General features: G+C 27.6%; 1 protein-coding gene across 1 annotated transcript in view; it reads right to left on the bottom strand.

Moving 5' to 3' along the window:
- The window catches only part of LOC123556321 (uncharacterized), a 139,501-nt gene extending 123,175 nt beyond the window's left edge, over nucleotides 1-16,326 (bottom strand). Inside the window, exon 1 of the mRNA XM_053542553.1 lies at nucleotides 15,905-16,326. The gene's annotated coding sequence lies outside the window, so the exon portion shown is untranslated. The remainder of the gene's footprint in view (nucleotides 1-15,904) is intronic.
- Nucleotides 16,327-23,605: the final 7,279 nt, after the last annotated feature.

Raw genomic sequence — 23,605 nt, 5'->3', positions numbered from 1 at the left:
CATTAATTTATCCATAAAAAAGAAAATTTCAAACTAAAAAACACAAGAGGGGAACCCCAGATCAAAATAAAAACAAAATAAAAAGGTAGGTTATTTATAAATCATCCCCTTTTTAATAATTAAAAATTAAAAAAAAAAAAAGAAATATCCCCCCTTGATATTTAAATTCAACAAATAATTTTAATTAATTTTTGGAAGAATAAATTACTTTAGGTTGTTATTATTAAAAAAAAAAAAGTAATTAAATAAATTAAACACATGAAATAAATTATGATAATTTCAAAACCATAACACTTTTATAATAAAAAAACATTTAATTTTAAAACCCCGGTTTAAAATTTTAAAATCTTTGAGTCGTTTGTTTACGTTGTTCGGAACGATTGACGCTTCCTTGTTGTTTAAAGGTTGCTTCCCGTATGGTTTGTGTATGGGCCCCTTTCTGTTAAGGGTTACACCCTTGTTAACTTGACGGGTTGTACAAAAAAATTCTTCCGTCAATGTTGTAATACATAAATTTGCCTTACTTCGTTTTTGTCTCTATTTCAAAAGGTTTCGGACAACGAACAATGGGGTTAAAGGTATTCTGGCTGCAAAAACGGGCAGGTTTGTGTTTAGGAAAAACCAGTGTATGGTGACCTAAGTGGTCTTTAGGAAAACTAAGGGTTTTTCACCCCCGTCGGGTGTGCACGTAATAATTCTACCTGGGGGGGTTTAAAAAAAAAAAATTACTAACATGGTTTTTGCTTTTTTTTAAAACATTAAAAAAGTTTAAAGATTTAAGTACAAACAACTGAAATCACAAACCGTTTGAGTTGCTATGGGTATACACAAATTGTTACATAAACTTTTATGTTATAAAAATCACTAAAATCGTTTGAGTTACCATAGGCATATGCATGTTTGAAAAAACGTTTTCTTTTATATTTTTTAAATATTCCCATTATATTAAATTATTCCCAGTTAAAAAAAACACTAATTAAAAAAAAAATAAAGATTAACTAAAAAGTTGTTTCATATAAGATATGGGGTTCACCGATATGTAGAATCTGATGTAAATCTTTAAAAAGCGAAAATGTTACTTTGTAAGTTAAATCGTCATAAGGAAAATGTCAAACATTGTCCCTTTTGTTAAATAAATCTTAATTTTTTCTTATAAATGATACAACAGGATCATGTAAAAGTCCTAGCGCTATTTTTAAATTACAAAAAAATTAAAAAGGGATCATCATTATCATTCCCCACCTAATTAAAAAAATTGAAATTGGGCTTTTAAAATCGGTTTTACCGGGTTCACCTAGGCTTGGCCCCCTTTTAATAAAATAAATTCTATTTATAAAATTCCGGTTTTTTTTTCGACTATAAACACACCCTAAAAACACTCTGTACAGCTTTTTTTTTTTGGTTTTGTGTATAAAACTTTAAAATCTAGGGAAATTCCAGATCTTAATTGAAGGCATTCAAATAGCTCAGACCGGGCCAATTTTCATATGTTGAATAACCCAATCCCCGAGGTTTAAAAATTTTTTTCTTTTTTAGTTTCTAAAAATTGTACCAAACATTGGATTTGTTTCATAAAAACTGTTTAAAATTAAAAGAAACACTTCATGTTTTACTTTTTCTTTTTTCTTTTTAAATTTCTTTTTTTTTTTTATCATTTTTTTAATTTAAAAATTTTTTCGCTAAATCATAAAAGTGTTTTTTTTGTAGCAATTCAAAAGGAAAAATTTGTCAAAAACCCTTTTGTTCTAGCTAATTGTGTTTTTTTTTTAAAAAGCTTTTTTTTACTTTTGTAATTTCGGGGTATTAGTAGAAATTTACTTGGGTATTAGCATGATGATTCTCCTTTTTGCTGATATTTAACTACAGAGTAGTTTTTATTATTTTTTTTTTTTTTTCATTAAATTTACTTTAAATTTTAATATCTTTTTGTAATAAACCTGAAATTTTTAAGTTGCGTTTTTATTTTGGGACGTGTGTCAACATACAAATAAATTTTTGAATTGTTTTTTAAAATTTTTACTCTCTTTTAATTGTGTAATTCTTTAGATTAGCAGTGATTGATTTCTTTTTAACTGATTTTCAACTCAAAGTAAAGTTCTTTTTTTGTTTTTAATTTACATTAAATTCATTAATATCATTTGAAATTTTTTTTGTTTTATTACTTAAGTTGCTTATTTTAAATTTTATAGGGTTTTGTAAACAGTACAAACCCAAACTAGAATTTGTTTTTTAAAGTCATTATTTTAGAATTGGTTTTTTTTTAAGGTTATTAATGCTGTTCATGATATCCCCTCTTTGTGAAGCTGCTTTTCCAGTTCAGATTTATATTCTGCATTTTTTGAATTAATTTAATAATTTTTATGCTTTTTTCAGTTTCAATTTTTTATTTTTTTCTGTTCTGATTTCTAACTGTAAAATTTTTTGTAATTTTTTCTCAGCCTCAAAAATCTTGTCTTTTAGTTTTTCATTTTAATCAACTATCTTTTAAATTCTTGAATTGAGTGAATAAAATTTTAAATTAATCGAAATACTTCTTTTTTTTTTTGGGTCTGTCAAATCAGATTTCTCTTCAATTTTTTAAATAAAAATAAACCATACTTTCATTTGTCTTAAATTTTTCCTTGAAATTTGAACTTTAATAAGAATCTTTTTAAAATCTTTTTAATTCTTCAATATTTTTTTATTTTCTTCTAATGTTGTTTTATAGATTGATGTCTTCAGTTTTTAAGTTATCTATTAACTTTGAACTTTTTTAAACATAAATGTTTAAAATGATCGTTTGGTTTTTTGGGATCTCCTAGGTTGATTTTTCATTATCATTTTAAATCCCCTTTTCTTGGGTTACAATTTTCCTTATTTTTATAAGATACGTTTCCTTTTCCTTTTTAATTTTTTGAATTGTTTTTGGTACAAATCACTTAAATCAATATAAAATTTTAACTTTATTTATACTGCCATTTTTCCTTTTTGTTCATATTATTAAAAAACCCCCATTTTTAAAATTTATTATATTTTACCAAAAAGTTTTTTTAAAATTTCCCTTTGGGTTTGTCAATATATAAAAATAAATTTTTTTGATTTGTTGCATTAGAAAAGAGTTGGGGTTTAAATTTTTTGTTCATTAAAAATCATTCTTTTTCTTTACCTGGACTTTAAAATAAAATATAATGTGAACTTTAAATACGGATCTTTTTGGGTTTTTTATAGTAAGACTGACTTAAAAAAATCACAACGTTTTGTGACGTCTTGATAAAGTATTTTGTTATTTCATTTTAACCTTTTTAAATCTTCCATAAAAAAATCATCAAATTTACTACTTTTTGTTTTTTGATTCAAGGCTATCGCATGGTTAAAGGGGGTAAGGATTGAATATTCAATATTTCTTTTGGTTTTTATTTTTTTTTTTTCTGCAATTCCTTTAAAAGTTTAAATTAAATCGATTTTAGATTGTTCGGGTTTTTGCATATAAAAATTTTTTCATAATATAAAAGAGGTTTCAAAGTTTTTGATTAGTGTATTTTTTTTTCCAATCCAACGATCCCAAAATTTTAACTTTCTAAAACATGAATCTGGCAAAAAAGGGGAAAAATTGTGTAAAGTTATTGGTTTATCACTTTTTGGTTTCATTTTTTGGGAATTTTCCCTTTTTAATATAATAATAATACTTATCTTACATTATTTTCATATTTTACTTATCTTACGTTTTTTTATAAATGCAATAAAAATTAATGAAATAAAATAAGAAAAAAATTAGTCGGGAAAAGATGAACTTTTAGAAAAGAAATAATGAAGAAAAAATTAAAAAAGCTACAAATGGGTTTATACTAAAATTAAACCCAAATTTACTGAAGGAATAGAAAGTCAAAAGAAAAATTTAAAGTCAGTTAAAAGCTTTCCCTGAATTAAAGAAAAACGCAAAATTCCCCAAAATTTTGCTGATAAGATAAAAGAAGCAGAAAATCTAAAAGGGTTGGAAGAGCTATTCCAAAAACCAATGATTATTACCCCGAAAGATCAAGGGGTTTTGGATATGAAGATGATGATTTTGAAAAAAAAAATTTCCTGAAAATTAGAAGAAAAATTTGGGAGCAACCAAAAGAATTTACGTTAATTTTAAAAAAATTTATTGATTTGATCTTTTAGATAAAAAAAAAAAATTTTATACGCCGCAAAAGTGTTTGTTTTTTTTCACAGAAAAACAAATCCAAAAAAAAATGATAGGAAAAAGTAGAAAATACATAGAAAAGGTATCAAAGGATAAAAAAAAAATTGGGTATGAATTGGTGAAATAACTAGAAAAAAAAATCAAAAAAAAATTTCGATCTGAAGCAAAAGGAAGCATTAATAATCGGAAAAATTATAAAAAATTAGAACTAATCTTGATATTTTAAAAAAAGGGAAAAAGTATAGGGGGGAAAAAGGAATAAGATCAAACCCTAAAAAAGTTTCACCCCAAAGGGAAAATAGGGGAATTTAATTAAATTTAAATAAACTTTTGGTCAAAAACAAAAAATTTGCTAAGGATCAAAGAACGGGAAAAGAGTAATTAATACGAATAGATAATGATTTGTTGATTTGTTTAATAAAAGAAAACTTCATTCAAAAAAAATTCAAAGAAAAACAAAATGGGTTCCCTATAAAAAAAGATCTATGAAATTTAAAAAAAGTAATTAGAGGAAAAGGGTTAGACGTTTGTCCAGTAATCCAGAAATTTGGGTTTAATGTTTTTGGATTAATTTGGGGGTTTCGATTGATGCAAAAATAAAAGAAAATTTAAAAAAATGAAGGTATTGGGGTGAAAATCAATTTTTAAAAATGAATTCACTCTTACCAGAACAACATAAATGTTATATAAAAAATTTTTTCTTGAATATAAAGGGGAACAAAAAAAAGTATTAAGTTCGAAACATTAAAGATAATAAAAATATCCGAGTGATTTTACAATCCGATTTTCGTTTTTTAAATTTTAGAAAAAAATAAAAACTTATGCTGTTTGGTTTTGGATGTATTAACACTATGACCTACTTTGGCATAAATAAGTGATGAATTGACAATAAAAGAATTCGTTTTCATAATGGTAAGGTTTGGAAAGATATCATATTTAAAAAAATGGTTTTCAGTACACAGATATTAATTTTATTAGGGAAACATTATAAGAAATGGTGTTTGAATTTGAAAAATCAGCATTGCTTCCAAAAATTTTGGAATTGATTTAAGTTTTTTAAGTTTTTGATTTCATTACAAAAATTTCGAGTTGGTTTTGGAAATATAAAATTTTTTCATACATTGCTTGGTTTGAGAAAAAAAAAAAAAAACAATACTGAATGGGGAACTACAACCCCAAATAAAAATAACTTTTGGGGATAAAATTTTACTTCTTTTATTTTATGGATATTCACTTGAAAATGTAATTTCAGTGAATTATCTAGTTTTAAGTCTGAGATTTAAAAAGAGTTATTTTAAAAAAGAACCACAAAAAGTTGGATTTCTGAAATTAATAAAAAATTTTATAAATTAAATTAGAATATATATTACAGTGTTTTTGGGTAGAAAAATTTATTTTAATGAGTTAAAAACAAGTTTTACACTAATATTAAAAGAAATTAAAAATTTTAAATTTTTAGTTTTTTAAGTAAAAAAAAAGTTTATACAAAATAAAGGAATATTTATTTATTTGATGCTCAGCCGAAGAAAAAATATACAGAACGGGTTCTTTAACCTTTTAAAAAAAAATTGCTGGAGTTGCATCTTAAATTTAGCACGCTGAAAAAAGCTTGGGGAAACAGAGGAAAACACACAGAAAGGGGAAACAAAAAAGGTTGGAACGGGTTTTGGAAATTTGGGCTGCTGATAAAATTTTTAAAAAATTTAAAAAAGAAACCTGCTCCAGATTTGGTAATTTAATTCAAAGGGAATTACAAGAAAAAATAACAGTAAAAAAAAATAATAAAAAAATAAGGAGGAGGGGATATTCTATGAGAATAAATAGAATTTGTCAGGTTTGGGCACGTAACGTTTTAAACATTAATTTATAAAAACTCGGGTTTTTAACTTTAATAAAAAACTAAGTTTTAATTTTTTATAAAAAAAATAAAAATATATAATATATACAGTTTAAACAAAAAAATATTGTGAAAGATTGAATTAACTCCTATAAATTAGATAACCTTAAATCTTTTTGGGGAAAAAATTTTTAAGAACAAAAAAAAACGGTTTCTTTTAAAATTTAATATAGAAGCCTTTTTTGATTTTTTTAATGGTTATTTTAAAGTAAGTTTTAAGTAAATAACTTCTAATGTAAATTACTGATGGAGATCAAATTGTTTTAATTAAAAGGGCCTTCATTAATTGACAGTTAGGGGTTAAAAAAAATGGAAAAAATGTTTATGATTGTAAAAATTTTTTTAAAGTGTAAATGTAAAGGGTTTTGGGGTTAATTGTTGAGATTATGTAAAACAAGGGAAACAAATAAATTTTATCTATTTAGATACTACTGGGTTGCTGAGAGCGGGAAGGGTCAAGCGGGATTAATTGGGGGTTTGCTAAAGAAAAGGTATTAATCGAAGATGGCAAGGGGAAATGAAAAATTTCATTAAAAAATTATTCATTTTTTCGGGGTTTAAAAACTAATTTTTTACCTCCAAGTCAATTAAAATAAAAACTGCAGCTACGATATGATGAATTAATTTTTAACTGGCGGAGACCCAGGTAGATAATTGTAAAAAAATTAATTCTAGGGGTTTCCACTTTTTAAATTTTAAAAGTTTTTGGACTTAATCTAATTCTGATAGATTTACAAAAGAAAGAGGGTCATCCCTTGGGGAAATATGAGAAACAACGTACCAAAGATTAATACAACTTTTAGAATAAGGGCTGTTTAAAAAAACCACAAAATTATTTTTTATTTACAACGATAAAAAGTAATGCACAAAACAAAATCCACATTTATTAGAACATTTAAAGTTGATGCGCAGCTGATATTACTTTACTTTGAGCTCTTGTCGTCTTAAATTTGGGAAATGGTTTTTTTTTACCCAGAAACAGAATACACAAATTTTCAAAATATAATGATGTATTTAATTATTATTATAAAAAAAATAATAAGACTCCCGGGGAGCTGCATATAGATAAATTTTTAAATATTTATTTGGATTGTTCTTTTTTTTAAACTTGGAAATAAAAAGGAAGTAATAACAGAAATCCTAAAAAAATTAATTAAAATTAAAATACACTTCCCGCTCAAATATCGTATTTACGAAATTGTTATTGAGGAAAAGTTGAAAAAAATACTATGGAAATAATTGTTATTGTTTAATAAAAAAATTAATTTATATAATACACAAATTTATTGAATTTTAATTTAATTAAAGTTTTAAACCCAACGATGGGCAAAAAAAAAAATTTCAAAGTTAAATAAAAAAATTTTCCCCATACTTTTTGATTAAAACATGAACAATTACATGGAAACTTTCCTCTATTTTAAAAAAAAAACAAAAAATTATCAAATTAAAAAACGTTGCAAATAAAAGGGTTAGAAATTAAAATTTCAAAAAAAACAAAAGATAAAAGGGCAAAAAGGTGGATTTTTTGGAGCTTTGGTGGTTTTAGGAAAACAAAATTTCCCAAAGGGAGCAAAAATAGCTAAAAAATTAGCCCTCTAGGCATCGGGCCCCTTGGGCTGGCCCGTACTGGTGTTTAATTACTTGGAATGGTATGTTTCAGTAGCTAAAGATGAGAAAAATTTATATCACCAAATTTTTACACTAATCAAAGAAAGACTATAGGATCTGGAGTTTAAATTTTAAAAACAAAAACAAAAAAAAAAATGGTGGCTTTTTAGGTAGCTGGCTGTAGCTAGGAATACCTTTGATTAATCTTTTTAAATGGTAAGGGACATTTCGGGTGGGGAAATTTAAAATTCCCCCGGGAAACCCAAAAGGTTTTGGTCTACAGATTATTTTCAAAAAACCTTCAGATAATTTCCCATATAAAAAAAAATAAAATTTAAAACAAAAACCCAATTTTTAACTTGAATTAAACATGGTAAAACTTAAAAATTAAAAAAATTTAGGGGGGGTATTTATAAAAAAAATTTACTAAAAATTAAAAAAAGGGATGTGGAATAATCAATTTTAAAGACTCGCTGGACCGGAACACTTGGGTTTTTTTTACTTTAAAAAATAAAGTACTTCCCATAAAAACCCGAGGGTTTTTGAAAATGCTTTGTATTTCGATCCATTTGGACTTCCCCGCCCAAAAAAAGTAATTAAGTATATACCAAAAAGTAAAAACAACAAGTTCAAAACAAGAAAAACAAGTTGCTTGCGGGTATTTTTGTTTTTTTTTTCATAAAAAAATTACAAGATGGGATAAACATTTTTAAATTTTTTTTATAAAAAAACTAAAAATTAATAAAGTAAAACAAAAAGAACAAAATATTTTAAAATTATTTTAACCAAAAAGGGCATGTAATTTTTCTTCCGGGTTTTAATTAAAAAATTATTAAAACTGTGTTTTTATTTTTAAATAGAAAAATTTAAAATTTAAAGGGGAAATTCAATAATATAAAATTGAAAAAAGTAAATAAAAAAGAAAAACAATTTAAAAAAGAAAACTCCTTGTTTTTAACTTTTTTTACCCAAAATCCGATGTGGATTATTTCAATGGAAAAAATGTAAATGCTGTCCCGGGTTTAGTTCAAAAAAGGCAATAATTAAAATTAGTTTTAATTGCATTTAATTATTCTTGTTGATGCAATTAATTGTAAAAGGGAAGCAAAATTTCAACAAAAAATAAAGAAAAAAGTAATTCTTCAAATTACGATGAAAAAAAAATAGAAAAAAAAGAACATTTTATTAAATTTTCAAAAAATTTAAAATAAATGAAAGTTTTTTATATTAAATTCTTTTAAAAGTTAAAATATTCAGTTAACAATTTATGGTTCTTTTAAATTTTGAGTTAAATTTAAAGTAATTTAAAATAATAATGTATTAATACCCCTTTTCAGAATATCCTTTTTTCGTATAAAAATGATAAAAATTTTTTATTTATAACATAAAAGGAAAGATTGGTTTATTGAAATAAAAATTTAAAGATTGATTTCTTTGGGTTGAATTAAACAAAATACTTTGAAAATTTTTTGAAAAATTGTTTTTTTTAAAAACAAGTTTTTTAATTCCTTTCTTTTTAAAAAAAATTAATTCGTTTTTTTTAAAAAATATGAATACATTTTACTTTTTAATCCGACAAATTCAACAATGGAATGCCGGCAGCTTCTCTTTTAAATTTTTCCCTTTTTTTTTTTTATTTTCAAAATAAATTTTGAATTATACATAATCACATTTTCAAAAAAAATCTTTGTCCCTTTAAAAATCCTCATATCATCTTTTTTTAATTTTTATAAAATTGAAACTTCAGTGAATAATTTAAAATTTTCAATTCCTCGACTTTTCCCCTTTAAGTAAAAATAAAGAAAATCATACATTAATATTTGATAATCTAAAAAGCACATTCCAACAAACAAAGGGCTGTTTAATAACAATTTTTTTTATTCCATGAATTCCAAACAAATTTTGTTTAAAAGTTGAACTAACAAATAAAGGGTTTTTCTATATATTTTTTAAAAGGTTTTTTATCATGAGTTAATTCAATATTAATCCTCTTCTAAATTTTCCTCTTTTACCGAATACAGAGTTGTTTCATTAACTTAAAAAAGTCCTTTTCAAATGAATTTTTTGCTTTAGATCTTTTTTGAGTATTAAAAACAATATTTTTTTTTTAACAAGGAGATGAATCAAAATTTTTAAAAATTTTTTGATTTTTGTTACTTTTAACCCCCAAGTGTATTATTCAAGATTTTTATAAGAACTTTATAATTTTGTTTTTTTTATTAAAATTGGAAATAATTTTTTTTCATTTTTTTCCTATTTCAAATTTTGTTTTAAAATTTTTACTAAATTGAAAGCCATTCGTCGGTATTTTAATTTTTTTAGGGCTAAAGGATAATCGTTTGGGTTTTTTTTGTAATTTTTTGGAATTTTTAAGACACATTCAACTTAAAATTAGTTTTAAAACCTTTTTCCAAATTAATTTTTGAATTGTTTTTTCGGTATAAATTTTAAAATTTCCAGGGGCAAAGGTTGACACAAACCCCAAACCGTAAGGTTATTAGCTTTTGAGGTACAAATGTATTTTTTTGGCAAGGTTTTAGGATCAAAAAACTTTCATATATTTTGTTTGCTTTACTGTATCTGTTTTGAAAATTAAACTTTCCTCCTCTCATCCCTTTTCAATAAAAGTACATATCAAATCTTTATAATCTAACTTACCTGTCATTTTTCATTGCTCCCAAGCTAAAAACCCGGGGTATAAAAAATGACAAGGGGCTAATTTTCTACTCAAACATGTTTTTTAAAATTTTCGAATACATACTAAAAGTAATATCAGTTTTTAAAAAATAGATCATGATATTCCCCTTGTTTTAATTTTAAAATTCCAAAAGTTTTTGCTGTTTTGTATTTGGGGTTTCAAAGGTGTTTCATTTTTAAAAAGAAATAAAAATCTTTTTGGGTAAAATTTTGGGGTTTCGAATTTTTTAAAGGAACCAAAGGGGAAAAAATAGGAAAAACCGTTTTTTTTAAAAACATTTTTACAACAGTTTAATGATTCAAATTTTTGGGGAAAATTTTTTACTAATTACCAAAAATTAACAAATGGGGTGAACAAAAGACCAAGCCAAACAAAAGGCATAAAATTTCATATTGTTAGGAAAAAATTAATTTTTTTTTTAATTTTCCTATTTGTTGATAAAAAAGGGGCGTCAAACCCTTAAAATGAAAAATAACAGAATTTTTTTGGGTTAGCTAAAATTAATATTTCATTTTGAGGGCACTTCCTCTGAAATTTTCCTGTTATTACAATATCCCGGACCCCTTTGGGCCGTTGGAAACTTTGTTTTTTATCAGTACTGCATTACCTCCTATATATTCTTTTTCAAGAATTAAAAAAACTTTTTTTTTTTTTAAATTCACTTTCTCTTTTTTAAAACATTTTTGTTCTTTTTTAAAAGTTCTTTAAATATTTTTTACAAAATTCCCCTTTTTTCCCAAACATTTTTTCAATAAATTATAAACTGCTTGGGCCTCTATAAACTGGGTTTTTTTAGAAATTTTCAAACAACAAACAACTTTTAAGCCGTAACCACAACATATGATTTTGATAGGCATAAATGAAGATTCAGGAGGTAAAGCAATTAAAACTTTTTTTTGTTTTATTCAAAACAGCATAAATTTCAAAAGGGACGCTAAAAACCTTTATAATAATTTTTAAATTGTATTTTTCTTTCCCCCTTTTGGGGATTTTTAACCTTGATACCATTTTTATAAACAGTTTGGAAAAAAAGTTCATTTAAAATTTTTTGAGTAAAATGTTTGTAAGCAAATTTTCAAAAATGTTTCTTGTTTTTTTTTTTTTGGTTTTTTTTTTTCTTAATTAAAGTCTTTTATCCAAACAAATGTTGGACCCGTGGTTTTTAAACCCCTTAATATCTCAGTTATTTACTTAGTATTTAGAAAAAGTCACATGTTCTTCGTATTGATATTTTGATATGACAATGGAAAAATTCCGAGGGTTTTCAAACCCAAAAATATTAAAAGATTTTCATTTAAAAAATTCAATTTGGTATTTGATTTGATGTAAAAGGAAAATTTTTCCTTTAAATTAAAATCTTTTTTATTTTTTTTATTATTTTAAAACCCTTTCAGATGTTTTGTTACAGGAAAATTTATAACAATGACAATCAAAACATTCATTAATCGTTCTTTAAATTTTTTAAACCCTTTATTGAATTTTGAATGGTTTTGGGAATTTTAAATAACTGAAGCGCCAATGGACATACTTTATCTTTTAAAAAATGAAACACAACTGACTCTATTCTCCGCCACTTCCTTCTGAACCAATTTCCCTTTCTATTTTTTTATTTCATCAAAACTTGATTAAGTTTTTTTTATTTATTTATGTAATAAAATTTTAAAGCCGATTGAAAATTGGGGTTTAATTTTATCATTTTATCCTTTTTGCAAAAATTTTTTTTAAAAAAACGTTTATTTTTATTTCCTTTTAAATTTTAAGTTCAGATTTAAGTATTTATAAGGGGGTCGTTTTAAATTAAAAAATAATTGATTTTTTTGGGGTTGTCTAATTAAATTTTTTAATTTTAAATTTCTTAAATTGTTTTGGCCCCCCCATTTCCTCTATTTATTATATTTAGAAAATAAAATTTGTTTAACAAAAAGGATTAAAAAAAAAATTAAAAAAATAAAAAAATAAATAAAATTTTAAATTTTTTTTAAGAAGAATTAAAAAATTTTTAAACTTTATTTTTTTCATTAGTTTTTGAATTCCCCTTTTTACTCGGTTTTCCCTTTGCGCACATTGTTTTAACCCAGAAATTTAAAACCAAGGCTTTAGACGTGCAAAGCTTTTTTAGTTTTTTCCATTATATCAAGCGGCAATAACTGTTTTTTGGATTTTTCGAAAATTTTTGGTCTGGGCAAACACAAATCCAGCATTTTCCCATAAAACAACCACATTTCCCTTCCAAAAAATTTTTTTTTTAAAAAAAAGGATCAAACATTTTAATTTTTCAATGACTGTTTTTTAATTTATCGTAACTATTTGAAAAGTTTTGAAAAACATTTCTTTTTTTAAGAATTTTTTATTGAATTTTTGTTGGATTCTTATTTCTCCTAAAGTGAGAAATTTTGGGGTTAATCTTCATCACCTTTTTAAACCTCTAATTTTAAAATATTATAAAAAAAATCTTTAAAAAAAGCCCCAAAGAAATTAATTGATTTGAAAATTTGTTTATTTATCTTATCTTTTGAAAAATTTTAAAACATTTTTTCAAATTGTTTTAAACTGTTAAAATTTTAATCCTTTTTGAAATATTCGTTTAAAAAATTCTTCGTGTAAATTTTTTGGGATTTTTTTTAAAAAATCTAAACCAACTTTGTTTTCTTTTTTTTCTTTTGGGGTCTTTTTAAAAAAAATATTTTTGGGTGGTTTTAACATAAAAATCCACAATTTGGGTTTTTTTTCCCTTGGTTTTAAATATATCATTAAAAAAAGATTGATATGCCCACCCCGGGGGCATTTATAACACCGTTGCGTGAGTTTTTTGTAAAAAGTTTCGTTAGTTAAATAAAAACGTTCAAGAACAGAAACACCCTCAAACTGTTTAGCAAGAAAAAAATTTTTTTTTTTACTTTTAAAGTTTTTAGCTAAAAGGAAAAAAAATTTTGGAAGGTTCTTGAGCACAAGTTCAAAAAAGGGTTATATGAATTTAATCAAGCCATAACATTTCCATTCGTGAATTGGTTCTGGAAATTTTTTAAAATTAGGGTAATTTTTTAATAATTCTAAAAAACGTACTTTTCCCGATGAAATTACCTTCAACTGATTAATTTTTCTCATTTATTAAAATACTTATAGAAAAAATCTTAATAAATCTTTTAAAAATTTTAATAATCTTTAATACACTCTTTTCTTTCTTTTTTTATCCGTTAAGTTTAAATTCCTTCATTGCATTTTTAAGGGGTTGAAAATTTTTTTTTTCTTTCTGCTTTCTAAATTATTGTAAAAATCCTAATAAAATTATTTGGACTTCTTTATTTCTTTTTTTCCCAATCCCTGCTTTTGTTATAAGTTGTTTTATTTTTTATGGTGCTTTTAAAATAATTTTTTTTCGTCAAGTTTTTTTGTCTTTTAGAAATATGGTAATTACTGATGGAACGCGGCAACTGCTACAAATTTAAAAATAGCTGGAACAAGTGTAATTTAGCTGAACACAAAGACCCCTGCTTTAATAATATCCATCTTACTCTCCCAAAAAATTTTTAAAATTTTTTTGTAAGCAAGCTAGTTTATTAAGTGAATAAATTTAAATTTATCTATTGTTTTTTCCCATTTATTTTAGAAATTGATTTTTTTTTAATTTATATATTAAAATTTTATTTTTTAAATTTAAAATTTTTCAAAATCGCTAACGGAACCCAACTTTAAATTTTTTTGTTAACCCTTCCTTTTTAAAATTGTTTTTTTTTTTATATCTCGTCTAATAACTTTTTCAAATTTTAAAAACTCTTGTGTATAGTAAAATTTTTTGTCCGTAAAATGAACCTTAACTATTCATTATTAAATCTTTTAAAAAGTATGTTTGGGGTTTGTATTATTAATTTTTTAAATTTTTAAAAATTTCCCCTGTCCATTTGGTGTATATCCTTTTTTGAAATGCTTTTAATTTGCTTAAACGAACTCGATCCCAATTTTAAATTTTGTTTACTCTTTGGTATCTTTAAATACCCTTAAATTAAAGTAAACATACCTTTTTAAGTTTTTATACTTCAGTTGGTGTCATTTTTATACTAGAATGTTTTGTTTTTGTTATATTTATAACCATATCCTGCAAATTATCTAAAAAAGTATAATATTTTTTGTTTTAAAATTTTCCACTTATTCTTTTTAAAAATTCTATTGAATCTTTTAATTTCTCCTTTGCCTTATTAAAAGTTGATACATATTAATCTTATTTTTATTCAAAAAAATTTAAAAAATTTTATTTTAAAATTCTTTCCTTCATCCCCCCATAAATTTATTGGGAACGCCCTTTTAAAAATTTTTTTTTCAAAAACTTCTGTAACAGATTTTCCCCGGGTTTTTTTCTTTTAAGGAATAACCCAAGCATATTCGAATATTCAATAACGGTTAACAAGTACTTTCTCCCTTATTGTATTTGAAAAAGCTTGCTGTCAACTAAAAACATGACCAAATATCATCAATTCTTAATATTACCCTTCGTTTTTGAAATTTTCGTTTTTTTGGTTTGTGTAATTCTTCTGCTAATTCATCACTCCAATTTATTTCGGGGGTAGTAAAAGTTTGCTCTACCCCCTTTTCCCGTTTTTTGATTTTTGTCCGAGATCAAGTTTGTATTTCGTTTTGATAGCTGGTTTTACAACTAAATGTTTTGCAATCTTTTCTCCAAATGTTTTTGATTTAGTTTTATTTAAATTGGAAAGCATTTTTTGTCGCATGTACCCTTTTTTACACCACTGTCATAACAAAAGTCATGGTCCATACATACTGCATCCAGTTCGTTGACAGGAGGTCCGTTATCTAAAGGATTTCCTGGTCCACAATAGTTATATCCTGGGAGTGCTAAACCTTTCTTAGGTAATAAAGGTAACATTGCTTTGTGAATATCTAAATTACCTGCTGTGATAATACTTTTAACAAACTTTGATTTCATTTTTCCACAAGATGCGCAGGTAGCCATTAACATTCTTTTCCCATTTTTTGCCGTAACATAATGAGGATTTATATTATCAGTAAATTTTCTTTCTTTCAAACAATATATTTTATTTTGTAAACTCACTATATTATATGTGTTTAAATTTAACTTTAAAACTTTTTAGTCGGTTTTTACTGGGTTTAAAATCTGTGGATTTTAAATTGTCCGGCATTGACCAGTCCTGACCAAGGGTCAAAAGGTCAAATGAGGTTATACTGTCTTCGCACAAACAATTACTTTACTACTTCTGTGTGAGAATGTATTATGTACTTTATGGAGTGATTTATAATTTGTGCTATAATATTACATTTGATGTAGCATTATTTTATATCATACACTGTATTATGTAATTTGTATCATAAATGTTTAGTAAGTACCAGTATGTAGTAGAGAGCTAAGCTTTTTTGAAACTAAAAAACAAGACTTAAACTGCTTTAGATAAAACTTCACTGTGTCATCCCTGTCAAACATATATTATTATATACATTTTGTACTCAATACTTTCTAACGTTACAAGATAGTAAATCCAAAGTTTTTAATATACAAGTTACTCACAGAGATGTACGGCATGCTATATCCAACGCAACTGCAACTAAATCCATAGTAAATCCATTTTGAAAATAACCACTTTACACAAACAAATTCTGACGATGAGCACACATCTTTGAAATTTACACAATATTGTACACTTACACACAGGATAAATATATTCATTTATAATTGTAACCAATGTTTAAATTGTGTCAAATTCATCATCTTATTCCATATGCCTTCAATTTAGAAAATTATAGTAAAAACAGGTACATGTAGTAAAACATTTCATTCATTACTAATTACATAATCCAATGACCATTCAATGAAATATACACGCTTCATGTACTTGTCTGGCCGTATCGGCCAATGAAAATGAAGCACTCGTTTCACCCCGTGTTACCTCTGTAAATCAAACACATCAATGACCACGAGAATTAATATACACACAATATAAATATATTCATTCAAAATTGTAAGTAATGCTGAAAACTTGAAACTGTATTAAATTTATTATTATATTCCATAAACCCACAATTTGGACAATTATAGTAATAACAGGTTGTAAAACATTTAATCCATTACTAATTAGATAATCCGATGACCAAACAATGAAACATACACACTTCATGTAATTGCCTGACAGTATCGGCCAATGAAAAGCACTTGTTTCATCCCGTGTAACCCCTGTCAATCAAAACACATCAATGACCACGAGAATTAAAATACAGAACAGTCGAATAAGTTCTAGTAATAACAAATATATTTTGTTAAAAATCAAAATTGTTGTGAGGTATATTAAATCTATGTTTATTATGTCCAGTTGCGCACTCGTACTTCTCTATATCTTTGATCCGTTATCTACTTTTCTCTCTATCCTTGTTCTACTACCCTTTTGTTTAGTCACTTAGATACTGGTTAACCTCACCCTATGAAGCATTTAGTCCTGGTATTACCTAAGGGCTATAGATACTAACCATGTATAGGGTGAGGATTGGACTATTTGCCTTTTTTCAGATGAATATAAGGGACTACGCCACTTTACAAATTTTGAGTGATAACCTGGATGTCCATGATACTATTATGTTGCTGGTGAATATTCATAAGAATCCAGGTCCTGATTCATGTAGCACACTTCATCTGTTCTATCTGTTCTGAAGTCTTAGAAGACTTTCGAAATTCTCTCTCACTTGTACACTATAATGTTCAAAGTTTTTTTCAATAAAAGGATATTTTGCAAGGAGAACTTCAACATTTTGACGTCATTTCTTTTACCGAAACATGGCTAGGAAGTAATACTGAGTCGGGTTCCATTAGCTTTGAAAATTTTACTGCTTCATGCAGAAAAGACAAAATCAGGAGATAACCATGGAGGGGTCCTTGTTTATGTAAAAGTCATATACCAGCTATTCGAAGATATGACCTGGAGCCGGATGGAATTGAATGTATTTGGATAGAACTTAGAACTGGTCACAAGAAATTTCTTTATGGAACATTCTATCGTCCTCCCAACTCCACTCCTCTTGTTCTGTCTAGTATAGAAAACTCAATTGGTCTTGCTTTTGACACGAACATAAGTAACATTATAATTTCAGGTGACTTCAACTTAGATATGCTTAAGCCTGGAACACAAAGAAAAATTAATGATATAGCCACACAATATAACATGACACAATTAATAAATGAACCCACACATTTCACTGAATCATTAACTCTCTCATAGACCTTTTTCTTGTTTCATCCTCATGTGATGTGTACACGTCAGGTGTTGGAGATCCATTCCTTGATCAAAATATCAGATTTCACTGTCCGATATATTGTTGTCTCAATACTCTAAGCCCCATCTAAAGACTTACAAAAGAATGGTATGGAAATTTGACCAAGGACTACGACAATTTAAGACAAGAGGCGCATCTACCAACTGGGACTCCCTAGCAGATGATGATATTGATACATATGCAAAATATCATCAACATATCATTTCCATATCAAAAAAACATATTTCCCAATAAAATAACTACAATGAGACCAGCCGACCCTCCATGGATGCACAATGAAATAAGAAAACTCATCAGAAAAAGAAAAAGAGCATTTCGACAAGGCAAAACGTACACAGAGCGAACATCACTGGACCAAATACAGACAAATAAGAAATAAAACAACCCAGCTCCTCAGAAATGCAAAAACACATCATTCTCAAAAACTGTCAGATAAATTAAAAATGAAAATCTTAAACCAACAGATTATTGGAAGATATTAAAGAAATTCATATCACCTTTAACTAACCCAGCAGTTCAAATCTTAAATGATAATGGTAATCTTATCACATCAGACACTGACAAGGCAAACCTACTTAATAACTTTTCCCAAACGCAACATTACTTAACGACAATAACAAAACACTGCCACACATACAATTAAATCCGAATCACACAATACTAAACTCTATCAATATCACAGAAGATGAATAACTGTAACACTCAAGTCACTTTCAACAGGAAAAAGCAGCAGGACCAGACAATGTAAATAATAGAATCCTAAAGGAATTATCACAGCAATTAGCAAATCCATTTGTGTAAACTCTTTAATATGTCACTTCACACTGGAAAATTACCATCACAATGGAAACTTGCACACGTTTGTGCTATCTTTAAAAAGAATGACCGCAATTAGTATCAAATTATAGACCAATATCTCTACTTAGCACCATCAGTAAAGTATTAGAAAAATCATCCACAAACATGTTTTCAATTTCTTCTTAGAAAATAACTTTATTTTTCTCTCCAATCTGGATTTGTCCCCAACGACTCAACAACAAACCAACTTGTCCCGATATACAATGCATTCTGCCAAGCACTAGATGAAGGAAAAGAAGTCCGTGCAGTCTTCTGTGACATTTTCTAAGCCTTTGATCGGTCTGGCACAAAGGTCTTCTTTTCAAACTCGAATCTACAGGTATCTCTGGACGTCTTTTAAACTGGTTTCGTGACTACTTATCACAAAGAAAACAAAAAGTAGTTCTTCCTGGTGGCTCTTCTGATACAGTTGTAATCTCTGCTGGTGTACCACAGGGCTCTATTCTGGGACCTCTTCTCTTCATTGTTTTCATCAATGATATTGTTCATGACATACACTCTACCATCAAACTCTTTGCTGACGAACAAGTCTATATATCATTGTAGATAATCCAATATCTGCTGCTGAATCTTTGAACTCTGATCTTTTAAAAATAACTAAATAGTCTAATGACTGGCTAGTAGACTTTAATCCCAAAAAAAACAGAGTCTCTTCTTATCTCTCGTAAAGTTAATAAACCCTTACATCCTCCTTTAAACCATGCATGATGTCCAGATCAATGAGGTTGAATCCCACAAACATCTTGGAGTTGTCCTCTCTAAAGACGGAACATGGCATGAACACATAGATAGTATCAAGGAAAAGGCGTGGAAACGTATCGGTATCATGAGAACCTTAAAGTTTATTCTTGATCGCAAATCCCTCGAAACTATCTATCTGTCTTTTATACGACCTCTTCTTGAGTATTCTGATGTGGTATGGAGTAATATTACCCACCAGGAAGTATTTGAACTTGAGAAAATTCAACTGGAAGCCTGCAGAATCATTACTGGAGCAACCAAATTAGTTTCTTTTGAGAACCTGTACAATGATACTGGATTTGAGCCCCTTAAAATCAGGAGAAACAAACATTAACTGATCCAATTCTATAAAATGACTAATCTTCTGACTCCCCATTATCTCTCCTCCTTGGATCCAGATGCCGTTGGCCAAACATCTGTATACAATCTAAGAAATGCAAACAATATCAGAAACTTTCAGTGTCATACACAACTATATGCTAACTCTTTCCTACCATAACCGAATGGAATCAATTACCACTAGATCTGCGAAACCTCCCACACTAGCCATCTTTAAAAGGAGACTCTTTTCTGGAGGACATAAAGCCCCCGACCATTACTATGTTGGAGACCGCAAGTACCAAATTCTCCAAAGTAGACTCAGGAAACATTGTAGTTCTCTAAATGAAGACCTCTTTTCCAAGAACATCGTTAATAGCCCACTATGTACATGTGGCGAGGCTGAAAATACATACCACTATTTCTTCAACTGTCCTACTTACACAAGAGAGCGCGCGGAATTATTCAACAGCGTCCAACTAATTTCCAACATAACACTACATACTTTGCTAAATGGTAATTCATCAATCACAAACACACAAAATAATTCTATCTTTCTACACGTACAAAAATATATACAGCAAACAAACAGATTTAAAACATAACACGACTCCAAATTATCTAATTTCTTAATTCAGACCCTTTATGAGTATGATACAAGTCCGTCAAACATAACCAAGTGCTCTAAAGTGACCACTACAACCTATCTTTTCTTGCTTCTTGCTTTTCTGTCCTTTCTTTCCTGTACGATCTCATAGATATGTTTTTGTCTTTACATTTGCTTTAAATACTAAATGAATACACGTATATTTATTTTCCTTCATTTTATGTCTAACCGGTCTACATACAATACTGTTTATTGTGAAGTTAACATGTTACCGAAATAAATACCAAAATACGCAAGGAGAGAGTTTCAAATAAGCTTGGCTTTCTACTCAATCCTTCATGCTGTAACTATGTAACGTTTCATGTTGTAAATATATATGAATAAAATATTGTTTAAACCAAATTAATATAGAAATTATGAATTAATCCATCCCTTATTTTTATATTGAATTCTAATATACTTTTCTTGTTGAAATACTTGTACGCTACAATGACGTCATGTTAACGTGAGGTAACTTCAATGTTTCGGTTGCGACTAAGAAAAAGCGCTACTATATTGTATCTACTGTTTTAGATTAAAGGCATATTAGAATCAAAATAATTTATAACAAAACCTATGTATACATTCGGGCGATAATACGTCGTAAAAATCATTACGTCTGACTTATAACTGCCCATCCTGCATGAATAGTGTTAAACACTCTTTTGCTATAAGTTATTTCTTATATAAAAACACATTCGCGGATCACATTAACTATAAAATCAAAGACACGGATTAATCCGTATTTTCCCAAGTTTTTAACTCAATGTTGATATTGATTGAAAAAAAAAGAAAAAAAAAGATTAATCAGTCTGCATTTATGATTTACTTATAGTACAAAAAACATTCGCTGACCATATCAAAATAAAAATTTAAAAAAATCAAAGACATTGATTAATCAAAGATGGATTAATCTATCTGCATTTATTATAGTACATAAAAAAAAACATTCGCTGATCTTACCAAATAAAAATAAAACAAAGACATGGATTATGCGATTCCTTCACTGGAAGGTTTGAAAAAAATATAGAATATTTTTTTTGTGGGGGTGGGGGGCGGGGCGGGGAGGGAGGGGGGGGGGGGGGTGATCAAGGCAAGGTGGTGACCAGGTGTGGGTATAAAACTGCACATGTTTATAATAAATGTTCATGGAAAAGAATGAAAGAAGTTTAATGCAATTCTAGCAATTGGTTGGTTTGTTATGTACAAACCTGTAGATTTTTAAACAATTAAAGGGCAATAACGCTAAGGAAAATTGACCAATTGAAAAAAACATGACGGGCATCATCTAAGTATAATGGTTCACATTTATTTCAAGTTTCATGAAATTCTACCAGTTTGTTACTGAGAAATGGCTGCAGACGTGGATTTTTCATTAAATCAAGGGCAGTAACTTTAAGGGAAATTGACCAATCAAAAAATTAAACTTGACGGCCATCATCGCAGTATGTTGGTTCGTGTTTATTTCAAGTTTCATGAAATTCTACCAGCTAGTTACTGAGAAATGGCTGCGGACGGACATTTTTTGGCATTTTTCATTAAATCAAGGGCAATAACTCTAAGGGGAAAAAAAACTTGACGGGCATCATCGCAGTATGTTGGTTCATGTTTATTTCAAGTTTCATGAAATTCTACCAGCTAGTTACTGAGAAATGGCTGCGGACGGACGGATGGATGCACGGACGCACGGACTGACGGACGGACAACGCCATTTCAATACCCCCTCCCGATTTCATCGGCGGGGGATTATAACAATCAACATTCACCGAAGGAAAATTAATTTCTTTCAACTCCACTAGACACGTCTTCACGGTCTAGCTGGGACCCCTTCTGCGCTAATTGCCCTCTAATCACCTACTGTTACATAATCGCTGGTAAGCAACAGATAAGATGGGAGATTGGTAAAATGTCGTATTCTACCGTCTTGATGATATAGTATCTTGATTATTACGTAACAGTAGTCATTCTGCATTTACTTATAAAATCATTAATATCCTTTGATTTTTTTGTTTCCACATAATTCCGCAGATGTTTTATGTATACATTGTTCCAAGATTATTTTGTTTCCGTGGTACTGTACAATTATTATGAAAATTGACGCAAACTTTTAATTAAAAAAAAGCATATATCTATGACACTGTTCATGATCATTAACATACTTTTAATCAAATGTTATGATTAATCCATCTCCTCGTTAATAAATTATAAATAAACTTTCTGCGGAACGGTTGCAACATTAATTTACATTAAAATTATACTCATTAATCAAAGTTAAGAGATAATAGGCATGGTCAAAGTACCCGGCGCCGTTAATATTGAATCGTCCAATCAGCGAAAACACGTATTACATGTGTTTATCTAGCCAGAGGCGATAACATCCTGTTGCAGTGACCGCACTCGAGAATATACTCTGTCAAAAAACTCTTCAGTGGAAGACAAGGACAATAGGGTAAGTACATATTTGATTTATAATTATCTTTTAATTATAATTAACTGAATTAGAAAAATAATAACATGAATAGTGCGTTTAATTCCTTTTTTTTAAGAACACATCATGAAACACGAGTTTCTTCGTATTTACTGTGTCGATTTAAATGAAAATGTAGATCTTATGAATTGTAGACTGGCATCAGTCGTTAGAGTCATTAAATGTAAAGCACCTAGCCATAAAATCAATCCTCTCTGATACAACTTTCTGAAAAAATTTACAATATCTCTTGCCTCTGTTGAGATGAGTCTAGAGAGAAAATGTTGTTTTTTTTCTGAGAAGATATCAGTGTCAGTATGAAGAAATTAATATTATTACAGATTATTTGATCTCATCAGACTTTGTAAATCTATATGAATTGCTGTATAACGAAATTAAAGTGTAAGAAGAACATTTCAACTGACTAAATTTTGAAATATCGATATAAAAAATCCAGAATATAGCCGAAAACCATTCATTCGTTCGTTCGTTCGTTCGTTCGATCGACCAACCAAGCATCCAACCAATCAAAATTCATTTAAATATCATTTCATTAATAATCGACATCAAACGTTGATGCTACAAGGGTTTGAAATAAACTCGAAGAGAAAATATCGTGCAAAAGAATTTCATGAATGCCATTGGAGTTAAACGAGAAAAAAAAGTTGCAAGGAAGAAAAAGGAGCTACAGTACCGATAAAAAGTTTCATTTCGTATAAGCAAATTTCTATACGAATGAATTGGGCGACACAGACATTAATTCATTCATTCGGTCAAAACTGGAATCTCAAACAAGATGGTCATGATGACCCTGGATTGCTCACCTGAGTAATATGAGCTACATGTTTCAAATGTCAAACTGATGATTTTTAGAAATTTTTTGGAAGAGTTTCCTATGTACAATCAAGTAACCCCTG

The sequence above is a fragment of the Mercenaria mercenaria genome, chromosome 5 (genome assembly GCF_021730395.1).
Source record: "Mercenaria mercenaria strain notata chromosome 5, MADL_Memer_1, whole genome shotgun sequence".
Lineage (NCBI taxonomy): Eukaryota > Metazoa > Mollusca > Bivalvia > Venerida > Veneridae > Mercenaria > Mercenaria mercenaria.
Note: the sequence above shows the minus strand (reverse complement) of the source record. Positions and strands in the feature narration are given on the sequence as shown.